Here is a 15,742-nt window from a genome sequence, read left to right as displayed (position 1 = left end):
TCTGACCCAGGATGCTACTAAGACTCTTATCCACTCACTGGTCATCTCCAGACTGGACTACTGTAATCTCCTCCTGACTGGCATTCCTGACAAATACCTCTCTCCACTCCAATCTATCCTCAATGCTGCTGCCCGGCTCATTTTCCTCACCAAACGCACTATGTCCACCTCTCCTCTCTTACTAGACTTTCACTGGCTCCCATTCCCTTTCAGAATCCATTTCAATCTTCTCACACTTGCTTACAAAGCCCTCACCCACTCCTCTACCATCTACATCTCTGATCTTATCTCGCTTTACACTCCCACCCGTCCTCTTCGCTCTGCTAATGCTCACCGACTCTCCTGCCTACGGATTACTTCCTCCCACTCCTACCTCCAAGATTTTTCACGCGCTGCACCACTTCTCTGGAATTCCCTACCTCTCCCCCTCAGACTCTCCACCTCTCTACAAAACTTCAAACGGGCTCTCAAGACCCACTTCTACACCAAACCCAGCCAAATTTCATCCTAAACCTCTGTTCCACGCTCTCTATGTACCCCATCTGTCTCACCCCTGTCTGTCTACCCCTCCCCGTTAGAATATAAGCTCTCACGAGCAGGGCCCTCTTCCCTCATGTGCTTACCCTTTTCTTACTTTAATAATCTTCAACTGCACCAAATCCAGCAGTCTTCTGCCACCTGATACTTATTCCAGTGTCATCTGCTGATGTAGCTATGTTTATTTACCCTGTACTTGTCCTATATTGTCGTCAACTGTAAGTTGCTGTTTTCTTGTTTGATTATTTGTTTATGTACTCTGTAATTGGGCGCTGCGGAACCCTTGTGGCGCCATATAAATAAAGGATAATAATAATAATAATGAGTGAAAATGGCGGCGACGCGCGGTTGCTTATATAGAATCCGAATTTCGCGAGAATCCGACAGCGGGATGATGACGTTCGGGCGCGCTCGGGTTAACCGAGCCATACGGGAGAATCTGAGTATGCCTCGGACCCGTGTAAAATGGGTGAAGTTCAGGGGGGTACGGTTTCCGAGGAACTGAACACGCTCATCACTAATATATGTACAGATGTAGCCATGCTCAGCTTTGCGTGATGCATACACCGTGACTGGAATGCAACTAGTGTACCAGCAAATAGGACACACATCCATAGGAATTAATAGAGCAATCACTTTATTTCTCCTACATCCTAGAGGATGCTGGGGACTCCATAAGGACCATGGGGTATAGACGGGATCCGCAGGAGACATGGGCACACTATAAGACTTTGAATGGGTGTGAACTGGCTCCTCCCTCTATGCCCCTCCTCCAGACCTCAGTGAGACTCTGTGCCCAGGAGTGACTGGACACACACTAGGGGAGCTCTACTGAGTTTCTCTAAATACTTTATTGTTAGGTTTTTTATTTTCAGGGAGACCTGCTGGCTACAGGCTCCCTGCATCATGGGACTGAGGGTAGAGAAGTCAGACCTACTTCTTCTTAGTTAAAAGCTTTGCTTCTTAGGCTACTGGACACCATTAGCTCCAGAGGGTTCGATCACTTGGTTCGCGTAGCTGCTTGTTCCCGGAGCCGCGCCGTCACCCCCCTCACAGAAGCCAGAAGAAAGAAGCCGGGTGAGTATGAGAAGAACAGAAGACTTCAGACAGCAGAAGACTTCAGTAACGGAGGTAAGCACAGCGGTAGTGCTGCGCTCCGTGCTCCCACACACCAACGGCACTCACAGGGTGCAGGGCGCTGGGGGGGAGTGCCCTAGGCAGCAGTTACTGAGTCTCTCTTTTTCACTGGCAAGAAATCATATTCGGGCCCCGGCACCGGCTACGTTACCCCTGCCAGTATACAACAGCGATCTTGCTGCGCACCATTGCTCCCACACACACCAACGGTTACATGGGTGCAGGGCGCAGGGGGGGTGCCCTGGACAGCATTATATATGTTATTTGAGGAGGTATATAGTGTATAGACACTATATATGGTCCTCTGTCTTGCATATAAAACTGTATTATACCGGGGCTGAAGCGCGCCGAAGAGGGGGTGGGGCTTAGCCCTCACAGCAGTGTTCAGCGCCATTTTCTCTCTGTCCCCGCCAAAAAGGTGTACAAACAAGGGGGGACAGATTTTTAGTGTTATAATGAATTTAGCACTATTTTTTTGAAAGAGGCATATAATCATTCCTGTGCATGTTTCTCTGTGTGTTCCCTGTCAGAATACCCACTATAGTCCACATGTGTCTACACAATCAGCTATGGGAATCACTGTCGGCATCGCCGACGCCTGTTGGTACTTGATGCTGTAGATGCAGAGTCAACAGGTCGGTAGTTGTATGCTTATCAAAAGTAAACACTGTATGGGAAACTGTCACGATCCGGGTATCTGGACGCCATTACTTACCCTTCAGATGCCTCCTAAGGCTGGCTCAGCGTTCCAGGACCGGATCCCGCTGTTCCTGAGTTTCCACATGCAGAATGTCAGAGTGGTGATTTCATCAGCCGCGGCCTCCGCTGTGCCCGCGTGGTTAAATGTGCGCTTGTCAGTCTGGCGTCTCCTGTCTCCTGTGGCCGGCGTCGCCATTACTGTTTCAATTCTCACATGGATTACAAACCAAACTTCCCTCTCAAGTGTCTGCATGGGCGCAGCCATCTTGGATTTTGTCATCTGAGCATTTCCACCAATCTGCTGTCTGTATTGTTGATTTGCATAATTGCCTAGCCAACCCCTTCCTTGCTGCAGGTATAAGTAAGCTGTGCCTGAGCAAGGAAGGCGTCAGTGCTTTGGTTGTCTAACCTAGTTCCAGTTTGTCTCTCTCCTGTGGTTGTCTTCCAGGTTCCAGCTCCTGTCTCCAGACTTCTGCTATAGAGACCCGCACCAGCATTCCATCTGCGGTGTAGCCTGACTCTCCGATCCATTCTGGACTCACCTGTTTCCAGTTACAACAATCACCTGCTTCCAGCCCAGCTTCCAGCAGTGTACAGCTTCTCTTAAAGGGCCGGTGTCCTTTCTGCAGTTTACCACTCTCCACCGGTATTATTATTTCACCGCTCTCAAACTCCAAACTTCATTATTATTTCATCGCTCTCAAGTTCGTTTATTATTTAACTGGTTCCAGCCAGTATCCACTCCGTACCAACAACAGTCTGGTTCCAGCCAGTATCCACAGCAGCCGTTTTATCTTCAGCAGCCCAGCCTTTCCTGGAACACCAGCTGGTACGATCCTGGGTTCTCTCCATTGCTACAGTCAGGCCTGGTAAGGACTTTCCAACTAGAAGATTATAAGAACTGTCTCACACTACCAGTGCCTGTGGCCCTTGCCACCCTGTAGTACCCAGGAATTGTATTTATCCTCTGTTGACTTTTATGTTTCCTTTACTGCTGCTGTGTTACGGAGTTTGTCATAATAAACATCATTGACTTTTATCCTGGTTGTCGTGGTCACGCCTTCGGGCAGTTATTCTACATGTTACTTACATGTCTAGGGGTCTGATACAACCTCCCAGGTTCCGTTACATCTCAGCCCCTACAACTGAGGCTGCCTCCCGTCAGCTCAGGCCCTCAGTTGTGACAGGAAACACAGTAGTGTGTGGGTGACCCTGTCGGCACCATCTGCTATTACTGGGTGTAAATTAACATGCTGTAACTGCTGTATGCCCGTATATATATTTATTTGTATATGTATGGTACGGTTCCATGGGCCTGTAGCTCGTGCACAGACTCGGTAGTAAATGTGGGGGAGTGTTATTAAAATTATTTACGTATACTCCCTTCGGACCCCTCAGGGACGCAAGAATGTTAATTTGCCTAGTTATTACTCCCTGCTGTCGACGACTGATGGGTTTTCTGTCGACCATAAGGTTTCCTGTTATATCCACAATTGGGGCATTCAGTACATGGTCATACACATTCCGAACACATTAATGTCACTAGGGACCCGAGGGTTCTGGACAATCCGCTTATATGTATGTTTTATATATATATATATATATATATATATATATATATATATATATATATATATATATATATATATATTTAGGATATGTGTGTAATTGTGTATAACATTATGTATATTCATATTATGATTTATAATGAATGCTGAAGTAACAGTATTCCTTCTCATGTGCTGGTCGCTCTGTTGATAAAGCTCTAGGTCGGCCGTGACGAGTTGGTCTCAGATCCTCTCAAGGAGTCCGAATGTTTATTCTTTTCCCATCGTGGATAGAATGCTGTGAAAGTCAACTCCTGGTCGACACGGGGCCCTGTCACAAAGGATCATACACAGGAAGCTAAGTGATATTTTATTTCTATGCTTTGGAGTTATTTGCATTGCATGCACATGGGGGAGTGTTTATATTCGGAAAGGCATCCGATAGTATTACCCTAAAAAGAGAAGGGAAGTTTATTATGTTGATTCCTCTCTATAACATTGCGACAGGCTACCGTGCGAACGCAGGAGGTGTGGCCGGGGGTATGCTGAGGCTGACTCCGAGAGATATGCCTCAGTTCAGTCAGTCTCGGCGGATACTACTGGTAAATCTGACTTTGTGAGTTAGACACCTTCACAACGGTTGGGGACGCATTCTGTTGTGGGATGCAGTCATTTTAACCGTGTTGATACCGTTCTTTTTTCCCTTTCGGTGCAGATAGTGGAAGGTGAAAAGGTAAGAGTTCTGCAGCCTTCTTAGGTTCGCAGAAGTGGATGTCGTTTTTTTCTACTACGTCCACCGCATGTCGCTGGGTCTATCTAGCTGGAGCCCACTCCGGTGGGAGCTCGTCTACTACTTTTTCAGTCAGTCTGGGAATTGACTAGGACCTTTGAGTTAAGTATAGAATACAAAGGGGGACATTCTGGCATTTACAGATGTTTCCCCTCACTGATTTTTCAAATAGATCTTGTCGTTTCCCCTCTTGAAGGGGAGGTAGTACGCAACGCCATACCAGTGTTGCGTAAGGTTCAGGGCGTTGTCCTGCTGTCCCTGTGTAAAAAAAACAACAACAAAAAAAAAGTTTTCTCCTACAAGATGGATTCTCTCAGACCAGAGAGCTCCAGCACGTAAAGGTAGAAAAGGGGTTAAATGTGTGTTTCTCCGCATTCGGCTTACCTGGGTTGATATCCAGGATTGTCTTTGCCATTTCACCGGAGTGATGGCAGTATGATGGATTCTTTCAATAATAAGAGCTATTGTCATTCTGTACTGAGACGCTCTCCTGATTAAGGCGAGGTCAAGAAAAAAGTGGTGCAAATCGTTGTTTCTCTCTGACTGTTCTTCAACACAGGGTATGGCTGTTGTTCCCAACGACGCAGATGTTGGAGGTGGGTATCAGAGTAGTTTCTGAATGGTTGAAGTTCTGTGTTTTCCTGTGGAAAGAGGTCTGAGGATCCAGAGTCGGATCAGATTGGCAGTGACAATCCATCAATATGTTCTGTTGAGGAAGAAGATGGTGCGGCCTAAGAGGCTTTTCAGTGAGCAGGTCAAATGCCAGAATGGTTTTCACGGGGCCAGTTGGAAATGTGGTCTGGGTCTCACCAGCACATGCCCCAGAATATAATCCTAATGGCCAGGATATCGCTCCTGTGGTGTCTGCTCAGTTCTCACCTCCTAGAGGGAAGAAGGATGAGATCCTGGTGTCCGTGCATGCAGATCTCCGAGACTGGGGAGCAGTCCTTGCAAGGGAAGTATTTCCAGAAGAAAAGGTCAAGCTGGGAAGCTTGTCTGCAATAAACTTTCTTGAATTAAGAGCTATTTTCAATGAACATATGCTTTCTGATCTGCCGTGTTAATTCTGTCAGACGACTTGACGGCTGTGGTGTAAGTAAGCCACTAGGGCGTAACATGGAGAGAAGCGGCAATGGCAGATGCCGTAAAAGTTTTCCGCTGGGTGAAAGGACTGGTAAACGCTATATTAGCAGTCTTCGGTCCGCATGTGAACAACGGAGAAATAGATTCCTCTGCAAATGCGATCTCCATCTTGGAGATATACAGTCGTCATCGAGAAGTTTCACTGAAGCAACAGGTCTTTGAGGTGTGCCTCAATTCAACATGTTGGTATCTCGCCTTAACAAGAGATCTCAGGGATATTGGGCCTAATTCTGAGTTTATCGCAGCAGCAAATTTGTTAGCAGTTGGGCAAAACCATGTGCACTGCTGGGGGGCAGATATAACATGTGCAGAGAGAGTTAGATTTGGGTGGGGTGTGTTCAAACTGAAATCTAAATTGCAGTGTAAAAATAAAGCAGCCAGTATTTACCCTGCACAGAAACAAAATAACCCACCCAAATCTAACTCTCTCTGCACATGTTATAACTGCCCCACCTGCAGTGCACATGGTTTTGCCCAATTGCTAACAAACTTGCTGCTGCGATCAACTCAGAATTACCCCCATTGTTCCAGGTCAGGGGACACTCAAGCTATAGCAGTGGACGTCCTCGGGACACCTTGGGTGTTTTCAGTCGGTCTATGTGTCCCCTCCGTTTTCACTCTTCTGAAGGTTATAAACATAAGACGAACAAAGGTTCAGGCGATCCTCATTGTTCCGGTCTGAACATGGAAGGCTTGGTATCCAGTTCTTCAAGATTTACTCATAGCAAATCCCTGGCCTCTTCCTCTACTTGAGGAACTGTTACAGCAAGATCAGGGTGTGTATCAAGACTTACCGTGGCTGCGTTTGGCGGCGTGGCGGTTGAACGCCATATCCTAGCCAGAAAGGGTATTTCCAGTGAAGTAATTTCCACTTTTCTTCAGGCTAGAACAGAAGTAACGGCAAAGCCTTACCACCGTGTTTGGAGAAAATATGTGTATTGGTGTGAATCCAAGAAGGCTACTATGGGAAGACTTTCAGTTGGGCCATTTTTCTCCATTCTTTGCAAGCAGGTGTGGGTGCAGGCCGAAAGTTTGTCTCCATTCAAGACCAGTTTTGGCCTTATTAATTTTCTTTCAAGAAAGAATTGGCGACCTTTCCGGACATTCGGACCTTCGTGGAAGGAGTGCTGCACATCCAACCTCCGTTTGTGCCCCCATTGGCACCGTGGTACCTTGACGTGGTGTTGAGTTTTCTTGTGTCACAATGATTGGAACCTTTCTGAAAGGTTGTGTTAAATTTTCTCTCTTGGAGAGTGGTCATGCTTTTGGCTTTGGCGTCCGCAAGGCGGGTGTCGGAAGTGGCGGCTGGGTCTCACATGAGCCCCTGTTTGATCTTCCAGGTGGATAGAGTGAAATTGAGAAATCAGATAATAGTTCTGCCAACAGTGGTTTAGGTATTTCGCAGAAACCAGCCTATTCGATGCCTGTGGTTTCTTGAGCTGATTTAAGGTCTCTCGATGTAGTCGGAGCTTGGAATTTTTATGTCGCCAATTTGGCTCAGGTTGCGGAAACAGATGCTCTGTTTGTCTGGTATGCTCCCAACGTGATTGGGGCGCCTGCGTCTCTGTAGTCGGTTACATGCTAGATCTGTGATCCGATTCGGCATGCTCGTTCTACTGCTGGATTGCCATTACCGAATTTGGTGGTGACCTATTCTTCTTGGAAAATTGGTTTTCTTGGGCGGATGTCCAAGGAGTCTCGGCGATTCATCTTTGCCAAGCGGATACTTGGTCGGGTTCAAACACTTTTGCTAAGCTCTACAAGTTTGATACCCTGACTGATGGGGTCCTCATGTTGCTCAATCGGTGCTGCAGAGTCGTCCGCACTCTCCCGCCCGGTCTGGAGCTTTGGTATAAACCCCTGCTCCTTACGGAGTCCCCAGCATCCTCTACGACGTAGGAGATAATAGGATTTTAATACCTACCGGTAAATCCTTTTCTCTTAGTCCGTAGAGGATGCTGGGCGCCCATCCCAGTGCGTACTGTGTCTGCAGTAATTGGTTATGGTTACACTCTTGTGGTCAGGGGCGGAACTACTGGCGGGGCAGGCAGTGCAGTGCACTGGGGCCCCGCCGCACTAAAGGGCCCACAGCCGCCGGCCGGCATTTAGAACAGATTAACATGCGGACGAACGTCCGCATGTCAATCTGCGGTCTCCTCTCCCTCCCTGCTGTGGTGCCTGCTCCCCCGCCCCCCCCCCCCTCCTATGTGTTGGAGGGACACGAGCGCATCGCGCGTCTCTCCTGTGTCCCTCCTGGCTCTCCCCCCGGCCGATCTAAGGAAGCATGTGCCGTTCGTGAGCTCTGATTGGCTCATGAACGGCACATGCTTCCTTAGACCGGCCGGGGGAGAGCCAGGAGGGACACAGGAGAGACGCGCGATGCGCTCGTGTCCCTCCAACACATAGAGGGGGGAGGGGGGGCCGGGGGAGCAGGCACTGGGGGGACAGATCTGGCACTGGGGACATATACCTGGCACTGGGGACATATACCTGGCACTGGGGGGGCATATACCCGGCACTGAGGGCATGTACCTGGCACTGAGGGGGCATATACCTGGCACTGGGGGCATGTGCCTGGCACTGGGGGCATATACCTAGCACTGGGGGGGGCATATACCTGGCACTGGGGGGGAGGCATATACCCAGCACTGGAGGCATATACCTGGCACTGGGGGGGAAGCAGGCACTGGGGGGGAATATCTGGCACTGGGGGCATATACCCGGCATTGGGGGGGCATATACCCGGCACTGGGGGCATATACCCGGCACTGGGGGCATATACCTGGCATTGGGGGGGAAGCAGGCACTGGGGGGGAATATCTGGCACTGGGGGCATATACCTGGCACTGGGAGCATATAACTGGCACTGGGGGGGCATGTACCTGGCACTGGGGGCATATACCTGGCACTGGGGGCATATACCTGGCACTAGGGGGGAATATCTGGCACTGTGGGAGAATATCTGGCACTGGGGGGGCATATACCCGGCACTGGGGGCATATACCCGGCACTGGGAACATATACCTGGCACTGGGGCGGAAGTAGGCACTGGGGGGGAATATCTGGCACTAGGGGCATGCACTGGGAGCATATAACTGGCACTGGGGGGGCATGTACCTGGCACTGGGGGCATATACCTGGCACTGGGGGCATATACCTGGCACTGGGGGGGAATATCTGGCACTGGGGGGGAATATCTGGCACTGGGGGGGCACATACCCGGCACTGGGGGCATATACCCGGCACTGGGAACATATACCTGGCACTGGGGGGGAAGCAGGCACTGGGGGGGAATATCTGGCACTGGGGGCATATACCTGGCACTGGGGGCATGTACCTGGCACTGGGGGCATATACCTGGCACTGGGGGCATATACCTGGCACTGGGGGGGAATATCTGGCACTGTGGGAGAATATCTGGCACTGGGTGCATATACCTGGCACTGTGGGGGAATATCTGGCACTGGGAGCATATGTGGCACTGGGAGCACGGCCCTAGCAACAAGCACTACCCACTAGCAACGAGCATGACACCCAGTGCATGAAACCCCTGGCAACGAGCATGACATCCTGGCACCGTGCATGGAACCAAGTGCATGAAACCCCTGGCAACAAGCAGGTAATTTAAAAGTAATTGGAAGCCTTACTGTAGAACTTAATGTGTAATGGGCATTACGGTGTGTGGCATAATGTATCACGGACATTGCGGTGTGTGTCATAATGTTTCAGGCATTACGGTGTGTTGTATACTATATCACGGGCATTGTGGTATGTGGTATAATGTCTCAGGATCATTGTGGTGTGTGTCATACCGTGTCACAGACATTGTATGTGCTATAATGTATCAGGGGCATTGCAGTGTGTAGCATAATGTATAACGGGCAATGCGGCGCACGCATTTTTCTACCTTTGCTAGTGCCAATTACGGGGTGTATGGGGGGGGGGGGGCGCCGAAGGATTTTTTGGCTTGGGGGAGAAAAATTTCTAGTTACGCCACTGGTCACAATGACTCATTGTATGTCATGCCACAGCCGCACACCAGTGCTCCCGTGACCCGCCCGTCATAAGGAACGATTCTGGCCACCCGCACACGAAGGAGGGAGGAGGGTCCGTCCCTCCCTCCCTCATATACAAACAGGTCACAGTCTCTCAGTGAAGGAGAGAGCCGCAGCAGCGCTTTGTTACTGGTGGAGGCGCTGCTGCTGCTGCTCCTCTGCTTCACTATAGGCTGTCTCTGAGAACAGCCTATAGGGAAGCAGAGGGGCAGCAGCAGCAGCGCCTCCACCAGTAACACAGCGCTGCTGCGGCTCCCTCCTCCACCTCCCTCCTCCTTCTTCTCTACTGCCCGGGAAGCTGCACCGAGGAGCCTGAGCCAACAGAGAGGGTAAGTATAATTCTTCTTTCTTTCTTTCTTTCTTTCTTTCTTTCTTTCTTTCTGTCTCTTTCTTTTTTTATTTGTTGGGACTGCCTGCCGCAATGTGTAAAAAGGGGGGACTGCCTGCCGCTATGTATAAAAATGGGGAATCTGCATGCCGCAATGTAAAAATGGGGAATCTGCCTGCCGCAATGTAAAAATGGGGAATCTGCCTGCCGCAATGTAAAAATGGGGAATCTGCCTGCCGCAATGTGTAAAAATGGGGAATCTGCCTGCCGCAATGTAAAAATGGGGAATCTGCCTGCCGCAATGTAAAAATGGGGAATCTGCCTGCCGCTATGTATAAAAATGGGGAATCTGCCTGCCGCTATGTATAAAAATGGGGAATCTGCCTGCCGCAATGTGTAAAAATGGGGAATCTGCCTGCCGCTATGTATAAAAATGGGGAATCTGCCTGCCGCTATGTATAAAAATGGGGAATCTGCCTGCCGCTATGTATAAAAATGGGGAATCTGCCTGCCGCTATGTATAAAAATGGGGAATCTGCCTGCCGCTATGTGTAAAAAGGTAGAATCTGCCTGCCGTAATGTGTAAAAAGGGCACGCTATCTGCCGTTATGTGTAAAAGTGTATGGTGTCTGCCGTAATGTGTAAAATGGGGACGCTGTCTGCCGTAATGTGTAAAATGGGGACGCTGTCTGCCGTAATGTGTAAAAAGTGCACGCTGTCTGCCGCTATGTGTAACGAGGGCACGCTGTCTACCGCTATGTGTAACGAGGGCACGCTGTCTGCCATTGTGTAAAAAGTGTATGCTGTCTGCCGCTATGTGTAACGAGGGCACGCTGTCTGCCGTTATGTGTAAAAAGTGCACGCTGTCTGCCGTTATGTGTAAAAAGGGGAATCTGTTCGCTGTAAGGAGTAAAAGGGTCTCTACCTGGTGTAGTGGTGCTACTGTGCGGCGTAATTTGAAGAATGGAGACTACTGTGCACCGTTTTATGAATTGGTATTATTTTGTGGACACACCCCTTCCCCACGAAGCCACGCCACTATGTATTTTTGCGCGCGCCTACGGCGCGCACTGCCCATGGGGTGGACTTGGATGGGATGGGGGGGGGGGGGGGGGCCCAAAGCATTTTGTTGCACCTGGGCCCATTGCTTGCTTGTTCCGCCACTGCTTGTGGTGTTTATTTTCTGTCAGGCTATTGCTGATGTTGTGCATGCCATGGCAGGTGATGTTTTTTTTATTGGTTGTGTTGACACACTGGTTGTGTTACCTCAGCATGTGGCTGTGTATTTTTCATGCCATTGGCTGGTATTCTTTTGAATGCCATGTTCTGCGGTATATTCGTGGTGTGAGCTGGTATGACACTCACCGTGTTTAAACAATAAATCCTTTCCTCGAAATGTCCATCTTCCTGGGCACAGTTTTCTAACTGAGGTCTGGAGGAGGGGCATAGAGGGAGGAGCCAGTTCACACCCATTCAAAGTTTTATAGTGTGCCCATGTCTCCTGCGGATCCCGTCTATACCCCATGGTCCTTACGGAGTCCCCAGCATCCTCTACGGACTAAGAGAAAAGGATTTACCGGTAGGTATTAAAATCCTATTTTTTCTCTGATTTTTTTTTTTATATATATACCTTCATCATAGTTGAATTAGACAATCTACAGCTATACTAATGTGGTTAAACTCAAATGCTTAGCTTACAGTACAAAAGACTGGCAAAGCTTACTGCGGTATGCAGTTCATAATACTGTACGTGATGGGACACATACTGCCAAACCCCATTCTTGAGTTATATGAAAAACAGGTGTATAGCTGATTGAGACAGATATGCAGTTGTAAGTTTTATGTGAGAAAGCTGGCTTTTGTTAAATAAAAATGCCTACAAGACAAATCATTTCTTCATCTGATTTAAAAGTCTAATTCTTCATGTGATTCCACTGACTCATCATGTATTTTCAATGCAGCAACAAATGGGGAAAATTCATCTCCATAACTTTTCATATGAAAAATGTTTGCCTAGTCATGTCCTAAACAGTTTTAGGACTATACAGTTTAAGTCACAGACTCAGCTATGACTGCATAGCCAAGGCATTTCTGTAATTGCTTAATTAAATTATCACAGTCACTTAAAAGAATGAGAATTGATTAAGACTCGGTAATTACTTCCTGCCATGCTTAATTTGTATAAAACAGAGGAGGTAGAACATTTTTTCAAATGATTAAGCTGGTAGCAGATATTTTGAATAATCAAAATCAGGAATTTTAATTGAATGTCTTGTAAGGCATTAGGATATGGCTGTGAAAGCAGCATTACATGTTTCCTATAAATCCAAATATTCATTTCTATTCTATAGCAAGCTATTCATGGTACATATGAATGTAATATAAATCCATTTTCTAGTGTTCCAAACTGAAACATAACATACAGTAACACATTCCCTGCTTCTCAATATCTGTGTTTAAGAAAAGATTGAAAGGAAGTGGAACATATAACCATTTTTTAAACATCAACCGAAATTCTTTCTAAATGCTGACACTTGATTGGTCAACAGTGACTAAGGTTGACAGGTTTAAAAGGTGGATGTGGCAATGGGCATCACAAAATGGTCGACAAGTGGGTTTCATGTTATTTCAACATTAAGGGTTAGGGTCATAATTACGGTTATGCCCTTGGGGGATAACTAGGGTTAGGCAATTAGGGGGACAGTTATGGTTAGGCTACGAGAGTAATTGGTTAGGGTTAGCTCCCAAGGGAAGTTTAGGGTTAGGAACTGGGGGTAGGGTTAGAGTTAGAGTTGGTTAGAGTTGAACTAAAATAACAAAAACAATTGCATCTCAACTATTGTTATGTCAACCTTTTTAGCCTTGTTGACCTAGACATTGTTGACCAATCATGTGTCAACCTTTTGACCCTGTCAACCTTTTTATTATGTCAACCATCTGGTGTTAACCTACTCATTGTTGAACTATTAACTGTTGATTTTATAATCCACACCCCTAATCGATGACTGTAATTTTTTTTCCATAATCCTTGATAATCAATTGAATGCTCCTCTCCCATCCCTAATTCATCCCAATCAAGTTAAGTGTGTTCCAGGTCGTCAGGCTCCAGATAATATCAAAGTTACCATAATAAACATGAGACTCCCTCTTGTGTTAGGTCTCAATGCTATCACTCTACTGCTAACCTATAGCTGCAGTATCAGCTAACAGAGAAGTCACTTCCTCCACTTGGCATAACCAATAGCACAAAACTGGGTTGCCTTCTCTCGACCCTCAGAATTGCGTATTTGAAGTAATCTTAACAATTCAGGAGTTAAAATGGGAAAGCTTAAGGCTACTGTACAATTGCCTTATATGCCAACAAGTTTCAACTCACACCCATTTCTCCAAAAACTCTCTTCCCTGATACACTCCTAGAAATTAAGGAGTAAAAGACTCTCCGGCTATATATAAAATTCCCAGAAAACAGATGTATTAGATTTTTATCTGATTCACAAGCATCAGCCAATCAGCTTCTAACTAACATTGTACAGGCTCTATTTGTTAGATTGGTTTGTACTTTATCTCCCACCACTTTATCTCTATCCAAGGTTTGATACATCTCCCCCTTATTATTATAATATGTATAATCAGGTTATGACAATGTTATAACTAGAGATGAGCGGGTTCGGTTCCTCGGAATCCGAACCTCCCCCGAACTTCACCCATTTTACACAGGTCCGAGGCAGACTCGGATCCTCCCGCCTTGCTCGGTTAACCCGAGCGCGCCCGAACGTCATCATCCCGCTGTCGTATTCTCGCGAGATTCGCATTCTATATAAGGAGCCGCGCGTCGCCGCCATTTTCACTCGTGCATTGGAGATGATAGGGAGAGGACGTGTGCAGCGTTCTCTCAGTTGTGCTCAGTGTGCTGCAAATATCTGTGCTCAGTGTGCTGCAAATATCTGTGCTCAGTGTGCTTGCAAATATCTGTGCTCAGTGTGCTGAAAATATCTACGTTCTCTGCCTGAAAAACGCTCCATATCTGTGCTGCATTGTAGTATATAGTAGGAGGACAGTGCAGAATTTTGCTGACCAGTGACCATCAGTATTATAGCAGTACGGTACAGTATTCCACTGCTCTACCTACCTCTGTGTCGTCAAGTATACTATCCATTCATACCTGTGGTGCATTTTAGTTGTTGTGCGCAGTAGTAGGAGGACAGTGCATAATTTTGCTGACCACCAGTATATAATATATAGCAGTACGGTACAGTAGTCCACTGCTCTACCTACCTCTGTGTCGTCAAGTATACTATCCATCCATACCAGTGGTGCATTTTATTTGTTGTGCGCAGTAGTAGGAGGACAGTGCATAATTTTGCTGACCACCAGTATATAATATATAGCAGTACGGTACAGTAGTCCACTGCTCTACCTACCTCTGTGTCGTCAAGTATACTATCCATCCATACCTGTGGTGCATTTTAGTTGTTGTGCGCAGTAGTAGGAGGACAGTGCATAATTTTTCTGACCACCAGTATATAATATATAGCAGTACGGTACAGTAGTCCACTGCTCTACCTACCTCTGTGTCGTCAAGTATACTATCCATCCATACCTGTGGTGCATTTTAGTTGTTGTGCGCAGTAGTAGGAGAACAGTGCATAATTTTGCTGACCACCAGTATATAATATATAGCAGTACGGTACAGTAGTCCACTGCTCTACCTACCTCTGTGTCGTCAAGTATACTATCCATCCATACCTGTGGTGCATTTTAGTTGTTGTGCGCAGTAGTAGGAGGACAGTGCAGAATTTTGCTGACCACCAGTATATAATATATAGCTGTACGGTACAGTAGGCCATTGCTATTGATATATTACTGGCATATTCCACACATTAAAAAATGGAGAACAAAAATGTGGAGGCTAAAAAAGGGAAAGATCAAGATCCACTTCCACCTCGTGCTGAAGCTGCTGCCACTAGTCATGGCCGAGACGTTGAAATGCCATCAACATCGTCTGCCAAGGCCTATGCCCAATGTCATAGTAGAGAGCATGTAAAATCCCAAAAACAAAATTTCAGTAAAATGACCCAAAAATCAAAATTAGATTGCGTAAAGCGTAAACTTGCCAATATGCCATTTACGACACGGAGTGGCAAGGAACGGCTGAGGCCCTGGCCTATGTTCATGGCTAGTGGTTCAGATTCACATGAGGATGGAAGCACTCAATCTCTCGTTAGAAAACTGCAGTGCCACTCCTAGATGGGCCAGGTGTTTGTGTCGGCCACTTGGGTCGCTTAGCTTAGTCACACAGCGACCTTGGTGCACCTCTTTTTTTCTTTGCATCATGTGCTGTTTGGGGACTATTTTTTGAAGTGCCATCCTGTCTGACACTGCAGTGCCACTCCTAGATGGGCCAGGTGTTTGTGTCGGCCACTTGGGTCGCTTAGCTTAATCACACAGCTACCTCATTGCACCTCTTTTTTTCTTTGCATCATGTGCTTGTTGGGGACTATTTTTT

Source organism: Pseudophryne corroboree, chromosome 9 (assembly GCF_028390025.1).
Source record: "Pseudophryne corroboree isolate aPseCor3 chromosome 9, aPseCor3.hap2, whole genome shotgun sequence".
NCBI lineage: Eukaryota > Metazoa > Chordata > Amphibia > Anura > Myobatrachidae > Pseudophryne > Pseudophryne corroboree.
Note: the sequence above shows the minus strand (reverse complement) of the source record.